The following is a 21,880-nucleotide window of genomic DNA, read 5'->3' on the forward strand; positions in this document are numbered from 1 at the left end:
AATAAACAATGGGTTTAGGAAATTCAAATACATTTTAGAAAATTCAAATGATGTGTTTCCATCTTTTTTTGCTTGCCATCAGGACAGCACATTTTCAGAATTTCCATTTTTTTCAGTCCGTGTCATTTTAACATTTTGCAACAATATTTAATTGAGTAAATGAATGGCCTGATTTAGAGTCTTGCAGAGCAGAAGGGCCGCCACCAAATGACATTCCTCGTGCCCCATCAAAGTTGCATTTTTCTAGGTGAAATTTGAATGGGGTAAGTGCCAGGTTTATACTAGTGGTGTTGGGCTGCAACTTCAGCTGAATTGTGGGGAACTGAGTCCAGTCCCACACCATGTGACAACCGTCGGCCTAATCAGTTTCCAGCCCCTGTCTGAGAACAGGGATGATTGTGGCAACCAGGCCCATGACAAGAATGACTTCTCAGGGAAATTGTGGTGTAGCAGATCCCATCCTTTTCTCTCAGTTGCAGAGAATGGTTCAATAAGATTTATTGAAACAACTGTGTCGTAGATAAAATGGCATGAATTGCAATAATTAGGATGATAAAACACACTAGAAGCAAAATGGTGACAAGGAAAATGAAACACAAGAAAAGTCTCACCATACTGTCACTATGCATAATATATGTGATTCCTACCTAAGCTATGTTAGAGCACAGATTGATAAACCCCAATCCGGTTTCCCCCATGGAAAGACATCATCCCCCATACCTGAGCAAGGAAGCCTATTGTGTAGAGAGGCACCATCCACATATAGGCCAGGGAACTGGTAGTCTCAGCCAGGAGCTGTAGCAAAGTCAGTCAGCATGCTGTCCTGGTCATCTGGCTGGAATCTCCTTCTAATGTACATGGGACAGAGAAGTGTTTTTATAATACAACAGCTGATTTGCTGAGAAAATGTCCCCACATAAGTATGTGTATGTTTCTGTGAATATTGGAGACTCGGTGTACCACTTTGCCGGCAACTCTTTCTCGCTGAAGCCTTGAGGAAAGCACAAAGTGAAAAGAATGTCTTTCTAAGGAACGTAATGCTTTTCTATGCAAAATAACAACTAGATAAAGAAAATAAAACAGCACCATGAAATAATAAAATGAAGCAGAGTAAAAATGAAACTGTGCTAAAGGACATAAGCTGAAGGCCTAGTTGCGCAAATAACATGGCTAGAAGCAGCACTAAAATGGCTATACAATAGTGGAGCCTCCACAGTCAGTGTGAACCTCTGAACTGCAGACCCATCTGCAAAAGGGCACCCAGATAACAGTGACAGTTGCCTCATCCTGTTTAGGGTGGGATGACCATCACTCACTTTTCATTGACAGTGTCCCCCATGCAAGGCATTTATGTGGTGCCTCCAAAAAACAAGCTCCCATTGTGGGAGTTTTATTTTTCTAAATACAAAAAGTTTGTTGAGTGGACACTCTAAACATGGTGCCCACTCATCAAGTATTCAGTGATGTGCATGGAGCTACCACTGTAGCGTCTTCCTTCACTGCACAGGGAAACCTGCAATGGGAACTCTCAATAGTGAGTACAGTTTAGTGGCCTCCGCCAGGCCCACAGCAAAGCCCACTGCTCACCCCTTCCACGCAAAGTTATGCATGTGAAGGGGCCATTTTTATAAAGTGGCTTAACGCCACCTTGTAAATACGATGCAGGGAGGAGCGCCACTGGAGAGTCACGAAAAGTGATACTTCGGTGGCACTAGGGGCTCTTAAATATGCCCCTAAATGCACGTGTTCCATATTTCTGGCCGATTTGCCCTCATACATTTTGTCAGGTTTGACACTTCTGTTGATTTTCTTGAGTTCATATATTTATGTGACAAATAATATTAAGCATTAAAGATTTTTTTATGTTGAATCCAATATACAAATGTTGAATTAATATGATTGCAGTTAAGACAAATTTGAAATGAGGTTTGGAAGTGTGTTTATTAACATGATTTAATAATGTCACTTTTGGTGAAAACTTCATATTGGAGTAAATGGATGCTGTTTCTGTCTCTGTATCTGTTATGCATTTACTCACTCCCCTCAGGTTCCAATGTGCATTTACCCCCCCCCCCCCCCTCGCCCCTATCCCCACCGCCCCCCGGACCAGGCTATGCATAATGAAGAAATGTCAAAGTACTTTTCCCCTTTGCCCCTTTGAGTTCTAAAAGAAATTTCGAATGTTTCTGTTATATTTCCAAGGTATTTCTGAGGTGCTTCTGTAGCTCTGTTCAGTGTTATTCAGTCTAAATCATTTGTGCCGTGCCTTTGTTAAATGTTACATATTGTGTTTAGAACATTTCTGGGTGCCGTAAAAAATAGGATTCTTTCTTTGAAAATGGGATAGTGCTAATGTAGAATGCTGCTGACATGAATGATTCTGGTTTGCCAAAGAAGCGTTACATGGGATCATTCAATGCTGCTTATTTCTGATTTTGACTACTGTGTATAACTCTGCATTTAAGACTTCGTGGTATTTATTCTGTACCATTTTAATTTGATGTTTATGTAATAAAAACATTTTCCCTGATCTAGAACTCAATTATTGAGTGGTTGTAATTATTTTTAATGTTCTGTTAAACCGATGTTATGTGAGGTGTCCTTCTCAACATCAATCGGAGGTGGAAATTCCTGAGATAACTTATGGAGATTAGTTAGGGCTCTTATGATTATTGGTGTACGGGGTTCCAATTTGACACCTACCTAAAATCTGCCAAGAATAAAACAGGAGAGGGTGATGTAGCCGAACGGCTGGAGCTGCTGACTTTCGAACCAGGAAACAAGGTGATTCTGGGCAAATCATTCGATCTCCTTGTGTTTAAAAAGCAAATATTTATTCTGACCTTATATTTTGTAGTCCAGTGCTCACATAGAGTGCCTCAAAGCCTTTGGGCCGACTTTGCACTATGTAAAATTGCAGAAAAAAGGAGCGATAATTATTGCACTGGTCTGAATTCGGATTCCTGCGCAAATTCCTCTAGGATCACAGTTTAACTCTTTTCTTGCAACCGGCTGATGACTTTACACACATTGTCCTCTATTTGAAAAATCAGACACGGCTGTTTACAGTATGGTTTAGGGGAATGCGAAACCACTAGTGACCTCAATTACACTGGGGCAACACATAGATTTTACCTTTTACAATCTGTCCTGAATTATTTATCTTTGAAATTAGTTTCAAGGCTTAATTTTTCACTTCAATGCCTTGAACAAAAATATGTTTATATTACAGAAACAAACTTGTACATTCGAATAGAAAAATGTTAGTGAAATGGTTGTCAGTCCTTCACTCAAGAGTCAAATGCAGACGCTACACCACTCAAAGGAAAGCCACATGTGAATCGATTTAGTGCACTGCACAATTTTTTTTATAATTCAAACATTAAATATGCATTTATTTTTATTTTGTTAAGTCAAGATGTATACTTTAGCCTGGAAAATATTGAGTCAATAACTTAGGTTGCTGCCTTAGCAAATCAGCACTTATGAAGAGCCAAGGGACATGACTAAAAGTTGAGTTTGTGCCTAAAAACCGAACACAAGGCTCTCAATTGCAGCTGAAACAGGCTGCAATTGAGACAACGAAGAACACACGACATACTGCTCACACTGGAATGTGGAATAACCTGCAATATTAGCACTTCATTTCCCATTGTAACCTTCCAAATTAGGAAATGGGTGCAGATTGAGCGACAATTTATTAGTGCACCCACTGCTTTACCTACGTTGTGTGCAGTTTTCACCTGCATTTTGTGCCAAGCTGGTATTCAGCAACAAACAACAAGGTGATGGAAGGAATGGCTGAATTAATTTAAACCCCTGGAGTTTGACTGAGATGACATTCCAGACCATCATTTTTTTGCCCACTATGACGCTTCAGAGAAAGACTCACTTTATATGGCAATCAGTCTTGGTTATACCGTAACAGGAACAGTCCAGTCTGAACTGCCAGATTAGGTCCCCACCAGCAGGGAACACATGCAACCCCAGACCATTTTCAACCTACTTAGGTCTCATCAGTGAAGTGTAGCTTGAGACCTGTGGCAGAGTAAACAGGAAACACATGCCTCAACATACCATCATATGCAGAACATCTACTGCAACAAACAAAGCAATGTAAGGAATGCTTTCATTGGTCTCTGACCTCTGGCTATAGCTCAGGGCACATTCCAGACCTTTGTTTTTGTCCACTATCCAATTCTATCACTCCTTGTCCTGCTTCACTAGGGTCAGCTCAGCCCGAACTGCCAGGTCAGGTGCACTCCAGATGGGAATACAAACATCCCACACCGAATTTGACAAATAATCCTTAACATTCATAGATTATTAAACACATTTTGGCAGATGCTACCAGCCTTCCCTAAACTATTACTGCAAACGTGTCTTATGGCAACTCAAAGTATGCACATTTTTTGGGCCCTCTTTTTGCAAATAGGGTCAAAGAGAGTACCCATTCACTCTCGCACTAGCTATCCTCCGTACCTATTGATAGCATTAGAAGTAAGGATTTCTGCACAATAAAGATAACATCATGCTTTGTGGTGTTTTGTCTGTGTGCCTTTGTCTAACTTAATGAACTACTGTCATAGTATTCAAAGTTCATAGCCTCTGTAGGCTTCCCTAAACTCCTGTCTCAGTCTGGAGAATGGACATTGTACAGATGGGCCGCACATATTTCCAAAGCTTACAGAACAGCATATACAGTAAAGATGGCGTCCCCCAGTCTCTGATATTACTCACTGACCCATGCCCTTGATGCTCCTTCTTTATGGAGCACTTCTGATACTGCTTTGACTGTCTGGCCAGTGACCCAATGATCGCAAGTACACTCTCCCATTCTGCAGATGAAGGATGTAAAACACCATTCATATAGAAAATTGTGAGTATTGGTTATGTGAAATTTACTGTTTAGCATGAAAGAGGAAAATAAAACTATCTATTTTTTTCTAAGCCAAAAAATGGTGCGTACACTAGAATGTACGGTGTCATTGAAGAAAGTCGATAAAAAAAAGTAAAAATATAAATAAATAAAGTGATCAGTGTTCTTCCAAAATGAGACTTGATTACATATGCCTATGTGTGTGATGCGATATTTGTTGCATGCAGTTTAATCCAACAACCGAGTGTTTGTAATATATTGGGTGTGATCATTCCGAGCATTACCCAAAACATACAACATAACATGGATTTTAGTGCTTACAGTCCCAAATACTTCGGGCATATTTATACTTTTTGATGTAAAACTGCACTAACGCAGTTTTGCATGAAAAAGTTTAGCACTGGCTTGCGCCATTCCTGAGCGCCAACCGGGTGCCAAATCTGTGGAATGAAGCAAGCCGGTGCAAAGAGTGGGCTAGCGTTAAAAAAAATGATGTTAGCCGGGTGGGGGTGGCGGTATAGGAAAAGAGAGTTTTGCACCCAAAAATTAATTTAGGCTGGTTAGAGGCAAAAAAAAAAAAATGTCTCTAACCAGTCTTACGTCATTTTCTGACGCCACACCATCCATACCACATGACTCCTGTCTTAAAAAAGACAGGAGTCATGCCAGCCACCACAATGACCAGCACAGGGGACCAGTGCCCCCTGGGAGTGGCCATTGCCCCTGAGCCTCCAATGGCACTTTAACTTTAAAAAAAATACTTAGCTATACTTACCTTACTTACCTGGTATGGGTTCCCCCATCCTCCGGTGTCCCTCTGGTGTGGGTGGGGGAGTTCCTGGGGCTTGAGGAGGGCACCTGTGGACCCATTCCATGGTGTTTAACTATAGAAATGGGTCCACAGGTCCCCTAAAGCCTGGTCTGACCCAGGCGTTAAATAATGGTGCAAAGCAAGCTTTGCACTATTATTTAGCCCCTCCTCCCACCTGTGCGTCATTTTAGCACAGGGGGTTAATATGGGGCTATGCGGTTAGCACCATTTTTTAGATGGGAATGCCTACCTTGCATCTCATTGACGCAAGGTTGGTTCACACATCTAGAAAATGGTGCAAACTCCAATATTTTGACGTTAGACATGTCTAACGTCAAAATATAAATATGAAGTTAGTTTTGCGCTGAACTGGCGGTGAAGGTTTAAAGCCCTGATATAGGGAGTAGCAAATACGCTAAACTAGTAATTTAGATGCTTGCACAAATCGTAAAAAGTCAGGTGCACTCGTAATGGAAAATAGTAAGGACCATCTGTTCAGTATTACAGGTCCTGACATTAAGAGAATAGTGTTGCAGACCACAGGACCTAGGAAAGGCAAACAATTCTCCATGAAGATGTTGATATGTGATGTGAACCAGAAGACTGTACATGGGAGTTTTGTTTTATGAATAGCCACTATGATGTATTTGTTTTTATAGATCCCTATTTTGCGGGCATCAAGAGTGTCAGGGTTGAACTGTCACTGCTAATTGGATAATATTAAGTTGCATCTTCTGTAACAAGTGATGTACACAAATATACCTGTAAATAGAATGAGGGCCCAATCAATGTATTCAGATAGGCAATTGATATTTTGTAAATACAACCAATATCACAAAAGCACAGAGCAATGTGTTTGCTCACTTTTTATTGTAACAATTAACAAAAGACTACATTGCCCACTCCTGGACCTACTGTACAGAAACACATACATTAACATGCATCATTATTAGACAATACTTAAATAAACTTCTTTTATTTACATACAAAATTAAATTACATATTCACATATTCAATACCCCTATCAAGCAGAAAGAAGGACAGAAAGAAGTGCCCAATAAGCAAGTGCTTGTGTCAAAGAAGAAAAGAGAAAAGTCAATCTCACACCTAACCGATAAAATCAAGATTAACAAGAAAGCCTGTTGGTTAAACTTGTTTACGCATTGAATCTTTAGTATAGTTTGTAAGGGTATTAAATCCCCATTAAAGTCCTTCCTTCATCCCAAAAACAAAACACATCCAGGCTCCAACATCATCATCGAAGTTTCGACCCCTCTGGCTCTCGGGCTAATTCCGGGCTCACATACGGGTCTTCATCAGGACTAAAACGATAGGGGATCAATTTATTATAAATCAATGAACATCACCACAATCCTCATCAAATGAACTTCACATCGCCTTTAATCACCATCAACTGAAGGTATCATCATTTCTTCATAATAACACCAAATCTTTTCAAATGAATCCTTTGGAAACCAACAGCTGTTTGCTTAACTCCGTGGCCGGTTGCAAATTCTATCAGAAGGGTAGCATACATGGCATCAAGGGTAGGTGTAAGTTGTAGTAGTACTCCACAGGTACAAGCGTAGGGAGAAATAAACTGTGAGAAAGAAAAAAGTATAAAGGTTGTACATGATTGAGTACAGAAGGGCTCACTTCTTCAATTTCAATGCCCTTACGGGGCAGCCCAGTAATGTATGTTAATGTGGTTGTCCTTGCATTTAAAAGGTCCAGGTAAGTTCTGAAAAATGACTTCGCATAATAATATTTATGCTTGATCCACCAATTCCGTCAAGTATGTTACCACCCCAATAAAAATAAACTGTTGTATGTATGAAGTGGGCCTGGATCAAATTTAAATCATATCGATGCAATTCAAGTAATTTTTGGAACTTCGTGTAACACTCCTTAGTTAACATTACCAACAATACACCATTACATCGCTTCGCATAATTAGATGCCACTTAGGGTAAAAATATATCACAAATGTATTCCAACAATAAAACATGTGTTGCTTTTTCACTTTTTATGCAGTCTTTTAGCCTGAAATGTACCTTTGCTCAAACATTTGATAGGAGACTACATATTGTGCAAAAATATAGAACTGGATGACAGATTTCCATTTTATATAATTACTTGTAATTTCGTGTAATTTCGCTGACATTTTACATGATTACACAAAAGCTTAGTAGGCAAATTTATCACACCCTTAACATTAAAGTGTGTCGTTGTAGGATGATGTAATTGTACGTAATGTACAAAGGGCTAGTTTTATTTAGATTTATTGATATGTGATTTTATAGTGCGAAGAAAAGACCCCATGCAGGCAGCCGTTATGAATGGAAGGATAAGGACTTTTAAAGTCGGAGACTGAGCAGAGGGGACTAGTTATCAATATCTCAATTGCTTAACCCCTTAGCTGCTGTGCCTTCCTCCCCCACCCCCGTGCTGAGCCCTTTTTTGGCTTTTTGGGGCAGTTCGCACGTAGGCCTTCATAACTTTTTGTCCACATAAGCTATCCAAGCCAAATTTGCGTCCTTTTTTTCCAACATCCTATGGATTCTAAAGGTACCCAGAGTTTGTGGGTTCCCCTGGAGGAGACAAAGGAATTAGCCAAAATACAGCAAAAATTTCGTTTTTATAAAAGCAATGGGGAAAAACGGCTGCCGATGGAGGCTTGTGGTTTTTTCCCTGAAAACGGCATCAACAAAGGGTTTGCGATGCTAAAATTAGGATCTTCCCAGCTTTCAGGAACAGGCAGACTTGAATCGGAAAACCACATTTTCAACACAATTTTGGCATTTTACTGGGACATACCCCATTTTTACTATTTTTTGTGCTTTCAGCCTCCTTCCAGTTAGTGACAAAAATGGGTGTGAAACCAATGCTGGATCTAGGAAAGCTAAACATTTCTGAAAAGTAGACAAATTCTGAATTCCGCAAGGGGTCATTTGTGTAGATACTACAAGGGTTTCCTACAGAAAATAACAGCTGAAATAAAAAAACATTGAAATTGAGGTGAAAAAACAGCCATTTTTCTCTATGTTTTTCCTGCGATGTCAGATATTTGAAAGCAACATACTGATACGTCTGCTGGACTCTTCTGGTTGCGGGTATATATAGTATTCATCAAGAACCCTAGGTTCATCAAGAACCCTAGGTACCCAGAGCCAATGAATGAGCTGCACCTTGGAATCGGTTTTAATTCCATTCCGGATATACAGCAATTCATTTGCTGAAATATAAAGAGTGAAAAATAGGTATCAAGAAAACCTTAGTATTTCCAAAATGGGCACAAGATAAGGTATTGAGAAGCAGTGGTTATTTGCACATCTCTGAATTCCGGGGTGCCCACACTAACATGTGAATTACAGGGCATTTCTCAAATAGACGTCTTTTATACACACTGTCTTACATTTGGAAGGACAAAATGTAGAGAAAGACAAGGGGCAATAACACTTGTTCTTCTATTCTGTGTTCCCCCAAGTCTCCCGTTACAAATTGTACCTCACTTGCGTGGGTAAGCCTAATGCCAGCGAGAGGAAACACAACATAGACTCATCACATTTTTACATTTAAAACTAAGCCTAGCTGTGGATTTTGGCCTTTAGCTCAGTCAGCACCTAGGGAAACCTACCAAATCTGTGCATTTTTTAAAACTAGACACCTAGGGGAATCCAATATGAGGTGACTTGTGGGGCTCTCACCAGGTTCTGTTACCCAGAATCCTCTGAAATCCTCAATATGTGGCAAAGAAACACGTTTTCCTCACATTTCGGTGATAGAAAGTTCTGGAATCTGAGAGGAGCCACAAATTTCCTTCCACCCAGCATTCCCCCAAGTCTCCCGATGAAAATGGTACCTCACCTGTGTGGGTAGGCCTAGTGCCCGCGACAGGAATAGATCCCCCAATGGTCATTGCTGGTCCTCCCATGAGGGCAACTGTTGACCCTGGTGTGATCCATTCCTGACGCAGGCACTAGGTACAGGCACTCAAGTGGGGTAGCGTTTTTTTCAGGACAGGTGGGGAAACACTGGATGGTAGGAAGTTTGTGGATCCCAGCATATTCCTGTAGTTGGTGTAACAGAAATGCAAGAAAAAAATGAGTTTTTATTCAACATTTTAGATTTGCAGGGTATTCTAGGTAAGAAAACTTTCAGGTATCCACACAAGTCACACCTCTGTGGACTCCCCTGGATGTCTAGTTTCCAGAAATGTCTGGGTTTGGTATGTTTCCCTATATGGCCACTGAGCTCAGGACCAAAAACGCAGGTATCTGCCTTACAAAAATAGTTTGTTTTGTGATAGATAATTTTGATGTCTCCACAATACGATTTGGGCAGTGGAATTTGGGGCTAAACTGTGCTTGCCGCCGCATGCACCTGCTCTCTGGGTTGGGCTAACCCGCTATTGTCCAGTTGCACAGACTTTGCTTGCGAAGGGACAGCACAACTGTTCTCATCACCTCCCTCATAATCACTGGAAGAGGAGTTATCGAACGGGACTCCAACTGAAAAATCGCTCCCAGAGTCTGCGCCATTGCCCTATCCCTCAGATGCTGTCTCAGTATCTGCTGTCTCAGTCTTTGATCCTACGTCAGAGCTGTCCTCTATAACCCGAGTGAGGGCTTGAGCAGCAGTCATCTAACGAGATATTATCTCTGCTACTGGCTAAACTGTCGCTCTAAAATACTAGCCTATGTAGAAAGTCACAAAATTGCTGGTGGGTGATAACTGCAACAGTAGAGGTCACCTTACCTTTGCTTCTTCCCTCAATCAGCACGTTCTCTCAAGACACTCCAAAAAACTAAAAAGACACACTATAAATTCACCCTGTCACATACCAATCGTCACAGTCTTTAGCGCCTCTAACGCCCAGTCCAACAATCATTATTGGTGCCTCCACTCCCATGACCTCCTCCTCGGATTCCCTCACTACCACCTAGCAAAATTGCCCTTCATCTCTTCATAGCCCCACTGCACATACATTTCATTTGTATTATAGCGCTGGCAATGGCTGGCTTTACTAATCCACTCAGCTTTTCACATATAATGCAGTTTTGATCCTTTCATTAGGCATATAAACCTTCTGCAGTACTTTATTGCATCAAAACTGCCAATAGACAAAAGTCAGATCCTTTTCTGGCAGAAACATAATCACAAGACTTACTTGACTTTTTTATTGCTGCCTAAAAGCTACAGTTGAAACGAGTCAGTTCAGTATGTGCATTGCTTGGAAGACGCAAGCTGCAACTGCAAGACAACTGGTGGCGAATGCATGATGCTTTGGCCTGAAAAAATATGTTTGGTTATGTTTGTTTCCGACAACTGTTTCTCTAAGGTCGAGTGCGCAAGTGCTCTGGCCTCTGTGGTAATCTCTCTGTGGCTTTTAACCACACCTATGTCACGCCTGTCACATTCAATGGTTTGTGGGCATTTGTTTTTTAATTCGCTTGATTTCAATTGTGAAAAGGCATGCATACGTCACGCCCTTTCCGGTGTTTAGCCTCCTCAAGCGCACCGGCCAACTACTGAAAACATACGAGGCTTCATGTTTCAGCATGGTTTCTGGAGTATTTTTTCTTTTTCATTTCTACAAAGAGCGATCTCACTGGGTTTTACACAGCGGATTGCGCTCGGTGTTTCAAAAAAATGTTTGTAAATTTCCCCCGTCCAGATCAACATCCTCACCAGCCCTCCTCTTGAGATTCGCAGCAGCCACCACTGCACATATGCATTGCTGTGTATCCTCTAGTTTACAACGCTAATAGCAACAAAGTAATGCAGATCAGTCTCCCCATGAAGCCTGCTCATGCCCCTCCTTTGCTACAGTTTACAGCGATGTAACATAAACCTCAAATAGCACATCATGTAACATGGGGTGAAAGATGTGTTATTGTTGCTTTCCAACTGCTGCTTAATCTATTCTCTTGTGATTGTGCAAAGTGCCATTGTTAGCGCGTCTGACCTTAATAAGTAAACTTACAAGGGGACGCAAATAGGTCGATGAACCTTTTGACTCGCAATTAAGATGATCCCATCATAATTCCAGTGCATGCAGATCAATAATCAATAGCCAATACACAACATCAATAATCAACAACAATCTATAACATTAATAATCAATAGAGTCAGTAATTGTCACACACCATGACCTTTCAGTCTTGAATAACCACACCTTTAGTAAAAGTTAAAATATTTATTTCCCTATGTTAACAATGCTAAAGTCATGTAAATTAACCTCAAAATCAAATGAAACACATACAGAAACAATACTGGCTGTCCAAAGCGGCAGACGAAACGCAATCTAATCAAAGGTTGAACTACGACACGTTCTAACGTTAAGGTGCAAATTAATGACAAGGACAATTGCGCCAACATGATCACATACATTTAAGTTCAGCAGAAAAATTCATCAAGCATTATTCCCTATTAGCAGATTTTCATTAGTGAGGATCCTTAACTAATGTCAGATTAGCATCAGCATGTTAGGCTTCATGCAAAACAATTTAGTCACACAAATTTGGAAAACATCTAACCATGACCATATCAAAACAGTGTGGTTGGTACCTAGAAAGAAAAAGCAGATATGCATAATAGACACATAGATATGAGTTATACCTCTCCCTAATTGGATCAGCAACACAAGATAGTCTTCATCATCAAGACATCAGTCGATCAGCAAGGCATCAGGATTCATCATCAAAGTTCAGAAAACGCAAAATCTTTAAGCATGAAAGTCAAGCATGTCCCTGGTCCTGACATACAAGAAAATATTAACCTTTCAGCCAGCAAGAAAAAAAGGCAATGGTGGTCTCGTCTCCCGGTGCAATCTGGTTAATTTGAATTCACTAAAACTATTTCCCAAATCCCTATAGGTCAAGGGATTGCATGTTCACACGTTGTCCAATAAAACTAGAACTCCAGATCTATAAATTCTACCATTACTTCGTTCACATATCGTTGATTGGTTCTCCTGCAATGTTCTCATCATCTGGCTCATCAGGTAACAATATTGTTGCAGCTTCTACTCCAGTCAGTGTCTCCATTGTTCTCCTCCTGAGAAAGTCAGTCTTACACACATTACACACAAAATGTTACATTAGCAGGAACATCATCTTCTAGCAGTCGGTTCCCCTGAGAAAACTTCTCAGCTGTGGGCACATCTGCACAATACAATGGAAAATCACAGTTTAACTCTCTATGACATCCACTTATTAAACGTTAAGAAATACAGCTTGACATGAGGCCCAGCAACTAGGCCAAGACTTTTGCTAAGTTAAGCCTACAACTAATAAAGCTAATATACAATGCACAACCTTTAATATGACTCATTACTACATTAGTCAAACCTATATTCAACATTTTACAGCATTAGACTATTAATAAGTACACATCGTGTACATTGGCAGCCACTCATTGTAATCACATTTTCAAATGCGTGCATTATTTTTCTATGTTATAATATTTTCTACATAAATCAATTACTCAGAATACATGAACACTCATTAATAATTTTTATTAAAATACATGCGCTAGCTATATCCACTCCCTGCCCCTTTAGCTCACTCTTGCAGCTTTCTGCTTTCTCCATTTGTGGCGCTTTTCCATCTTTCTTTGCTCTGTCTTTTCCATATCTGTCTTTTGCTCACAGTAAATGCCTGATGCAGAAAAATAAGTGTCAGCCCCCAAAAATAAATGTTGGTTCCTCGCACCGGAAACCACCAGCTCAAATTAAGCACCGGCACCATCATGTGCCATATAGTATTTTATGTGCCCTCATACGAAGAATATGTTGTATTTTTGTAGTAAGAGGAGTGTGTGTGCCCTGATGCACATTGCGTTTTATTTGTGTAATTGCTACAGCAGATGCCATCTGAATGCACAGTGCTGTGGCGTACCTCATGCCTGTGACATTGACGAGTCCAGGTGATTATTCAGTGGCACGTCTAGAACGTGCCCCTCTCAGTGGTGTGCATATCTCACAGACCAACTTCTCTTTACTACCACATGCCCCAGATTAAATCTGGTAGCAGCATCTCTGCCTAGATCCCTTATCAATCAATAAATGCACATATGGATTGGGGGACAGCGTAAGTGTGCCGCCTGAGCAGCGCAGCATGAGATCTAACCGCACCAGGGATGTGCACAAGGGCTGCACAATCAATGAGTCCAAACTGCTGATGGGTCAATAAAAGCACTTCACACAGGACGGTATTGTGCAAAACACCCTCGTACACCCTTACAGTGCACGTTCCATGTGGTCCAGACCGGGTGTGAGTGTGCACAACAGATGAATAAAAGTCACTTTGCTGTAATTCGCAATGCTATGACCGTCCGTTTTGCTTTAATAGTATTATGTGCTTTAAGTGGTGTACTATGAAATACATAAAATGCCTGCAAAAATCCAAATAGTAATAACAATAAAAACAATTGATACGACACACACCACAAAGTAAATGATAACTTAGCCAGTTACGCATTAGTTATTATTAGCCAACTGAGTAAAGTTCGTGTTAACTGTAGCTAGGCGATTTATGTTTCAGCTTTGCCTGTGGTTTCCAAAATACCACGTTCATGGTGTAAACGTGTGTTCACTTACTTTTGCTTTCACAGACTGCGTTATATAGACCACCACCAGTGGGTAAAACGTGTTTTAATTGCATGTTTTCCATTTCAAATATGGAAAGTAAAGAAAAAAAGTGCTATGACGCGGTGAATGCAAGCGCTTTTTCCCCTAACTTTTAACCATACTGCACAGCAGCCAAGCTGCTGATCAACATGCCTAACTAAAAAGCATTGACGAAGACAATAACACTCGTAGACAAGAGCTACTGATTTTGCTAATACTTGTTTAGCCATGGTGTGCAGCTGAAAAAATCACTGTGACACTGCCATCGTTGACTACATCATATCTCTTTTTAGGCCAAACGCTTTGACCTGTTTAAAGGACTGTGGGCTTTTAACCACGCCCACAACACCCCCATCACTTTCACTCCTTTGTGCAGACTGCCCCTGTTACATGGATAATGGCATGATTGCTTATACATTTGACTGTGAGTGAACTTCTTTTTCCTTTTGTGTCTCTCCTTCACCCTCATGGCGCTTTGAATCGGCTCGCTTATGTCAACTGTATTACTTTTCATTGCAATTTATGTGGCAAGAAAAGTCCTGTTAGGAATTTACAATGCTTAAAGCTCTAACTCGAGCAAATGCGAGACCCATTGCATTGCAAATGCTTGTTTTTAGATTGTCAACTGAAGGGTTAACTCGCCATTTCCACACCACCGCTCTGAGGGCTTTTCTTATCTTGATTAAGAAGTTATCGGGGAGTGCATTGACTGGGAAAAGGGTATGGGGAACGTCGAACAGAGGCCAGCCTGCTTCTAGTGAAAGATGGTTTTGAACACTGGCCCTGTCTTTTACTAAGTTGGATATGAGAAAATGAGACCAATGTCGCATGCTATAATTCAAATAGCTTTAAAGCAAAATTCAAGTCCTGGAAAATTAATCTTTTCGTAGTTGTGAGATTACAAATTCTAAATTCAGATGGCCCCTCGGTGAATCCGATTTACTCTTCTTAAGATGAAAACCCCACCGAGTCACAGTAGCCAGTACTTCCACATAGCAATTTGTTAAGCCAAATGCCAGTCAGTCTTAAGGCGGGAACCGGGACCGGAATGTTATGCTCTGTTCTGTACTGTCATAGAAAGCTCATCCATCAAGGTTTCTTAGCACTAGGGTACCCTACAACTTGCTATAATGGAAGCCGCCGAATTAGGATGGAAACAATCGTTTTCCGCTTCTGTCTGAAGAGAGTCAGAGAATTCTTCTTGGATAGAAAAAGGCAATTAAGCGACTAACAAATGTATTCAGTTGGGCAATGCCTGGGTCATTTTGGTCATCTCCTGTAGAGTTTAATGTCCAAGGAATATGTGGTTGGAAGAAAGGTCATCTTCTCCACCATAAATTCAATGAGCTGCTTGATAAATGTTTGATTTGCTCCTGTAGGGTGATGAAAGAGACTTTGTTTAGTGCAAGATCGAGGACATATCAAAAGTAGGAATGGTGAATTGCATGGAGTTTGTGAAGGTAATAGCAGCTCCTGTGCCAGATTTCCTCCTTCACCCTTGCCGGATGACTGAGTAGTCTGATCTATTAGCAAGTCTAACACTGGCTGAGATGCGTCAGTTAGCAATGTTTCTGTATAAGAGGAATAAGAGGTCGAAATCACCATTCAAAACTGGATGTGGTTTTGACATGGTCCTCGTGCACTTACCTGTGAGGCTATTTTATTGTAATTTGATTACCTCTTAATAATTAATGTGGTAGTACTAAACTTGAGTGCACAGGTGCTTACCACTTTATTTGACATTAAATAATTCCTGGGCAACACAGAAGATACAATCCAAGTGCAAAGGTTAAGAAAGTATAAGACATTTCAGGAAGGTTAAATACAGCGCAGTTGTACTTAATTCAGGTGTTACAGCAGAACTCAGTAATTCAAGCACTGGAAAAAGCCAGTGGGCCTTGTCTTTAGGACCCATTGGTTTTGCCAATGGTTTTAGCCATGCTGCACAACATCCCGATGCTGTACAGCATGGTTTAGGTTATGAAAACATTAAAAAAAGCTTTTGCTGTGATTCCAGCATTATTTTGTAGGCGCTGCTTTTCTGATGGACGTGTTGTTAGCTATTTTGGCTTTTAACCACGCCCACCTCACTCCCATCACCATCACTCATTCATGGGCTTGCCCTTCAAAAATCCTTTGTTACCATTGGTAAATGCTTTATGTTTGGTTCTCCTAGGGGCAGTTTTGTTACCGCCTTGGAAAGCAACATGTAAATAGTCATGCATTCCAGGCCTCAAGTGAGGAGGGGTTCATGGTGGACACTTATTCTTCCGGGTACTTCCCTTGTGGGATTATGAATGGCACGGGACAGGTCCCAGAGGACTGGAGCCAGGGATTCTTTCTTCTCGCTGCTGGCAGAAATGTTGTTTTTAAAACACGGCTAGCAGCTAATGATTGCCCCTAACAACGCTTGACCCTCACACCCAGGTTTGCTGCGGAGGGGGACCCAACAGACCGTGAAAGTGGATGATATGGCCAATATGACACTGAAATGCCAACTACTGTGATAACACAGTTCCTGTATTTTGTTTTTGTTTTTTAACCTTTTAGCTAGCCTTTCCTAATGATATCATGAGGTGCGGAACTATCAAATACCCTATTGTACATGGGATTAGCAGCAGTATAAAGAATCAAGGCTGGAGACACATTTAATAATAAATGAAAAAATAAACTGTCATACATGGAGTTAGTTGGATCTATTTTTGAACAGACTTTACTTAAAGTGAACGATGTGTAATGGCTATATCAATAAGTGGTTAACTTGTTAAGTTGGCTGCTTTTTTACATCAAGGTGAGTGTTTTCGAAATCAGTATGTAAAAGCACAGTAAAAATACAGGATAGTCCAGGCGGTGTTTACTGACATTGTGGCACGTTTTAGCTTGAAGTATGCAGACGTGCTAAAACAGGGACCCCTTTAACAACACTTTAGTTTTTGAAAGACCCTTTTACATACAAGAATAAGCAGAGCTTTTCTAGCACACAATACGCCTTCACTAACGTTTCTTTTGGCAGTTTTGAAGAGTAGTGCACCACTGTCTCTATACCATGGTCCAGCATGTTGTGCACGTTTTCTTGGTTTTTTTTGGGACGAGAACAGATTATGGTCAAATTTAAATAATTGACCATCCATCTTGGGTGTACTGTTTTCCTGCTATTAATGTCTCCTCTCACAACTAATTTGGCATATTTGTGAGGTAGCTTATAGAGTTTCCTGGATCTTCCTTTTGCAGTTTCTTTCTGACATTGGTGACATGGTGCTTAGGACCAGTGCTAATTTGCCACTGTGTCTTTAGAGCTGTTAAGTAAAAAGGGTATCAACTAAAAGTGAGGCAAATCAGGGTCTCAGTCTCTAACACCACTCATCATTTCAAGCTCCAAAGCAATCTTTTCTATTGACCATATTGTTTCAAGCACCAATGTCAATAAAGATTTAATGGAGAACATTGACACCCTTGTAGTTGATGGTTTGGAAATGTCCTCTGCATTGGAGCTTTTGTTCTCTTGGCATGCCGTTAATAGATCCGATGCTGATAGTACCCTCCATGCCAGGTAGAGATCTTTCGGTAGTGATGGTACACTATAAACTCCTAGGTAAACTATGCTAACGAAGGGCTGCTGGGGCCCATCTGAAATGCCTACTCAGATTAAAATACACGTCTGTTACAGTCATAATCTGGTTTAAATACCTACCAGCGTATAAAGGAACATTTTAGGTCCTCAGATTGTTTGATTATCTTTGCATGATTTGAATACTCTTTAAAACAGGGAAGTTCCAATGAGTTGCTCGGGCGGTACTGGTATCTTGCCAGTACCCTGGCAGTAACTCCATGAAGGGTAACTCAGAAGAGTAATTAAGAGGGTCTACTATAGCCACATTTCAGAAGGCCCCTTTGCAAGAAAAGGACAATAATTTCTTTCAGTGTGTTAACCCACTATGGAAATTGCATATTTGATAGAAAACCATGTACTTTGATAAACTAACATGGTTGTATTTGTAAACAAACTGATTGGAAAAATCCAAAACATATTTAATCTGCTCATTGAATGATAGTTCATACAGAATTGTGGAAATGTATAGCCTTTAGTATTTCCTGTGTACAAATGGACACTTACTGCTTGTGTTTTATTAGGCATGTGGAGGCATTTGATTATGATAACACATTTACTGGCAGTGCTGTTAATAACACTGTCTTATGCATCGTAGTGGTTAATGTTCTACAATATTACATTTGAAATATTGAGCAGCCAATATATTGTGTACAGAATAGAGACTACCACAATATCATGAAGGTAAGTACATAGAGGTAAGGGTAGTTTTATTTCCTTTAAGTCCACATCTATGTATCCTAAAGATATGCATATATTAAAGTTAACCACACTTGCCGTCTACAATAGTAAATCTATACCTATGTAATATCTACCTTCATGTCATTGTATAAGTCAATATTCTGGATATATTTGGTATCACTCAGATGTTGTGACATGCATCTGGGTGGTGACTACTAGTAATCCAACAAGGTATGGTGATTACTGTGATTGCCTCTGATGTATACACTACTGCAACAATTTTGAAAGTTATTAGCTTAGATTGATTTTCATCAATCGGCTAGAGGTCTTGTAATAGAAAGGTTCGAGGCCAGTACTTTAAAATGTTCTCTTTTAAATACCAGTCTAGGCAATTGCTATCATAAACATGACGGACAACTACTATTTGAATTTCTAAAGTTTACAATTCAATTGTGAATATAATTAATAAGGTACTCTCTATGTGGGAATACATTTCCCCCCCTAAATAAATGCAGATTACTCCCCGAAGACTATTTGGTAGCTAGTATGTCATTAAGTCGCAGGAAACCTTTGCTATTTAGCCCTTTAAGTGTTTTTTGGTAGATTTGCTTTCCCCTCTGTATTGAGTGGCGTCCTCCACTTTCTGATGCTTAAATAGTAGTTTTAACTCTTGCACAACTTCAATGCACCCAAATATTAGAACCTTTTTAGGTCGAGCGTGCAAGCGCTGTGGCCTGTTGTAATTTATCTTTGGGCTTTTAATCACTCCTACTGCATGCCCATTACTATCACTCGTTCATGGGCTTGCCTTTCAAAAATCCTTTGTTATCATTGGTAAATGCTTTATATTTGTCCTTCCTTGGGGCAGTTTTGTTACCGCCTTGGCCATTGACCCAGTTACATGAATATTTGCACTTTTGCCTATAAATTTGACTGCAAGCAAACTTCTTTTTCCTTTTGTGTCTCTCCTTCACGCTCATGGCGACTGTGGCGCTTTGAATTGCTTGCTTATGTCAACTGTTTTCCTTTTCATTTTCAATTTATGTGGCAAAAAAAGTCCAGTGAGGAATTTACAATGCTAATAGCTCTAACTCGAACAAAAGTGAGACTCATTGCATTGCAAATGCTTGTTATTTGTTTGCAGTGCCTAAAGCTTGTATGTTTTACTTGGGTTTTTTCTGAGTTAATGCACGGACTGTAGATAGCACAATCCAGAAACAGTGAGCAGTGATTACTTCTCTTGCCTTCAAGCACAGCTTTCTGCAGTTTACGTAATAAATCGGAGAAAATCTGAATTAAATATGTGCCTGAGACACTGAAAACATATAAAGCGGGTACTCAGCTCTGCACTGAACCAGCATAACTTTCATAGAGTAGGTCTGTTCCCAAGAATAACGAGTGGGTGTTTTGATTAATGAATGCCCTCAAAGGTTGACAACTGAAATAAGTATCTGGCCACAATTGCATGACTTTTCATATTACAGCTATACTCATAATCTTTTCACATATATGCAAATGAATTGTTCTTTCTTTCACTGGATAGTAAGACATTAAAGTCATTTTTGTAATATCATGCTGTCCTGCCATTTGATAAAGTTTGTTTTGACCAATGACTTTGTGTTTCACCACTGCGCATATTAGTTGCTCAATGTTCACCAGTAGCACATGGTATGTTTTGTTCAGTTGAGCCGCCTATGGGCTTTGACATTGCATTAGTCATTACATTCTGTATTGTGCCTATTGGCTTTGACATGGCATTAGCCATTGCTTTCTGTATTCAGTTTAGCCGCCTATGGGCTTTGACATTGCATTAGCCATTACATTCTGTATTCTGCCTATTGGCTTTGACATGCTGTATCCAGTCTAGCCGCCTATTGGCTTTGACATTGCATTCCTATTGGCTTTGACATGATGTATTCAGTTTAGCTGCCTATTGACTTTGACATGCTATTAGATATTCTGCCTATTGGCTTTGACATGATATCATATATTACATTTTGTATTCAGCTCAGCTGCCTATTGGCTTTGACATGATATTATACATTGCATTTTATATTCAGCTCAGCTGCCTATGGGCTTTGACATGATATAAGACATTGTATTTTGTATTCAGCTTAGATGCCTATTGGCTTTGACATGACACTAGACATTGCATTTGATATTTAGGTTAGCTGCCTATTGCCTTTAACATGACATTGCATTTGATATTTAGGTTAGCTGCCCATTGCCTTTAACGTGGAGTTCTGTATTTTTCCAAGCTGTGTTTTTGCACCAGAGAACCAAGATGTTTTGCTCTCACAGTAGACTAGACCTGATAAGAGAGAGTACATGGGCGTCGTTTCTCTTCCCTTGAGCTTGGGAACAGGAGTAGTCTTGGAGACCTGGCCAGTCTCCAAAAGGCTTGCTCAGTTTCCCAGGTCTGAGAGGAGGGGGCACACCTTTGTAACGAATGTAACAGGCTGCAGAGAGTCAGATTCGAATCTGCCGGACCTCGTGCTGGAGCTTGGCGCAGGCTGCCAGCAATCCCGTGTGGGTAGATGAATCTCTCTTTCTCGCGGCTGACAGGGGTCCTCAGCTTGCAGACCTTAGAAAGATGAAGCTGTGAATAGTTCCCACACGGTGAAGTATTTGTTTTGCTTTGCATTCAATATCTTATAAATATAACCTGCTGTGTATATTGCAAACTGATATATTTTGTTTGATTAACGCGGACTTGAAAGCTACTAATTCGTCATTCATTCATAAACATTGTGGTTGGGGAAGAATAAAATAACAATAAAAGTCTTCTTTGACCTCAGAAGTGCATTTCTGTTGTGTTATGTTAGTGCTTAGAGACTAAATAAGAGAAAAGCACTACAATTGGTACCAGAAGTGGGGTCGGTCATTAAGAGGTGATTAAGAAGGGGTTTGACGAGTTAGTAGATTTCTAAGTGCACACTTTAAAAGTGTAATTGTTTTTTGTTGTTTGGAGAATTACAGAAATTGTTTTCTGTTTGGAGAATCACAGTAGCACGGCAGACCATGTCTGAGAATACATGTGTTGATGAACTGCCTGATGGTGCTAAGAAAAACTGTGAATTGTTTTCTGTTTGGGGAATTACAGAAGAAAATGCATGTGTAGCTAAAAGGCCTGATAATGTTTTGAGAAATAATTCCCGTTGTATATATGTAGAAAAAGTGTGTTTTGGAAGTAATGATGACAGAAAGGTCTGGATACCTTTATCTGCTTACAGAGAAATGCAGGAGAAATGTAGGCAGTTGGAACATGAA

This window comes from Pleurodeles waltl, chromosome 11 (assembly GCF_031143425.1).
Source record: "Pleurodeles waltl isolate 20211129_DDA chromosome 11, aPleWal1.hap1.20221129, whole genome shotgun sequence".
Lineage (NCBI taxonomy): Eukaryota > Metazoa > Chordata > Amphibia > Caudata > Salamandridae > Pleurodeles > Pleurodeles waltl.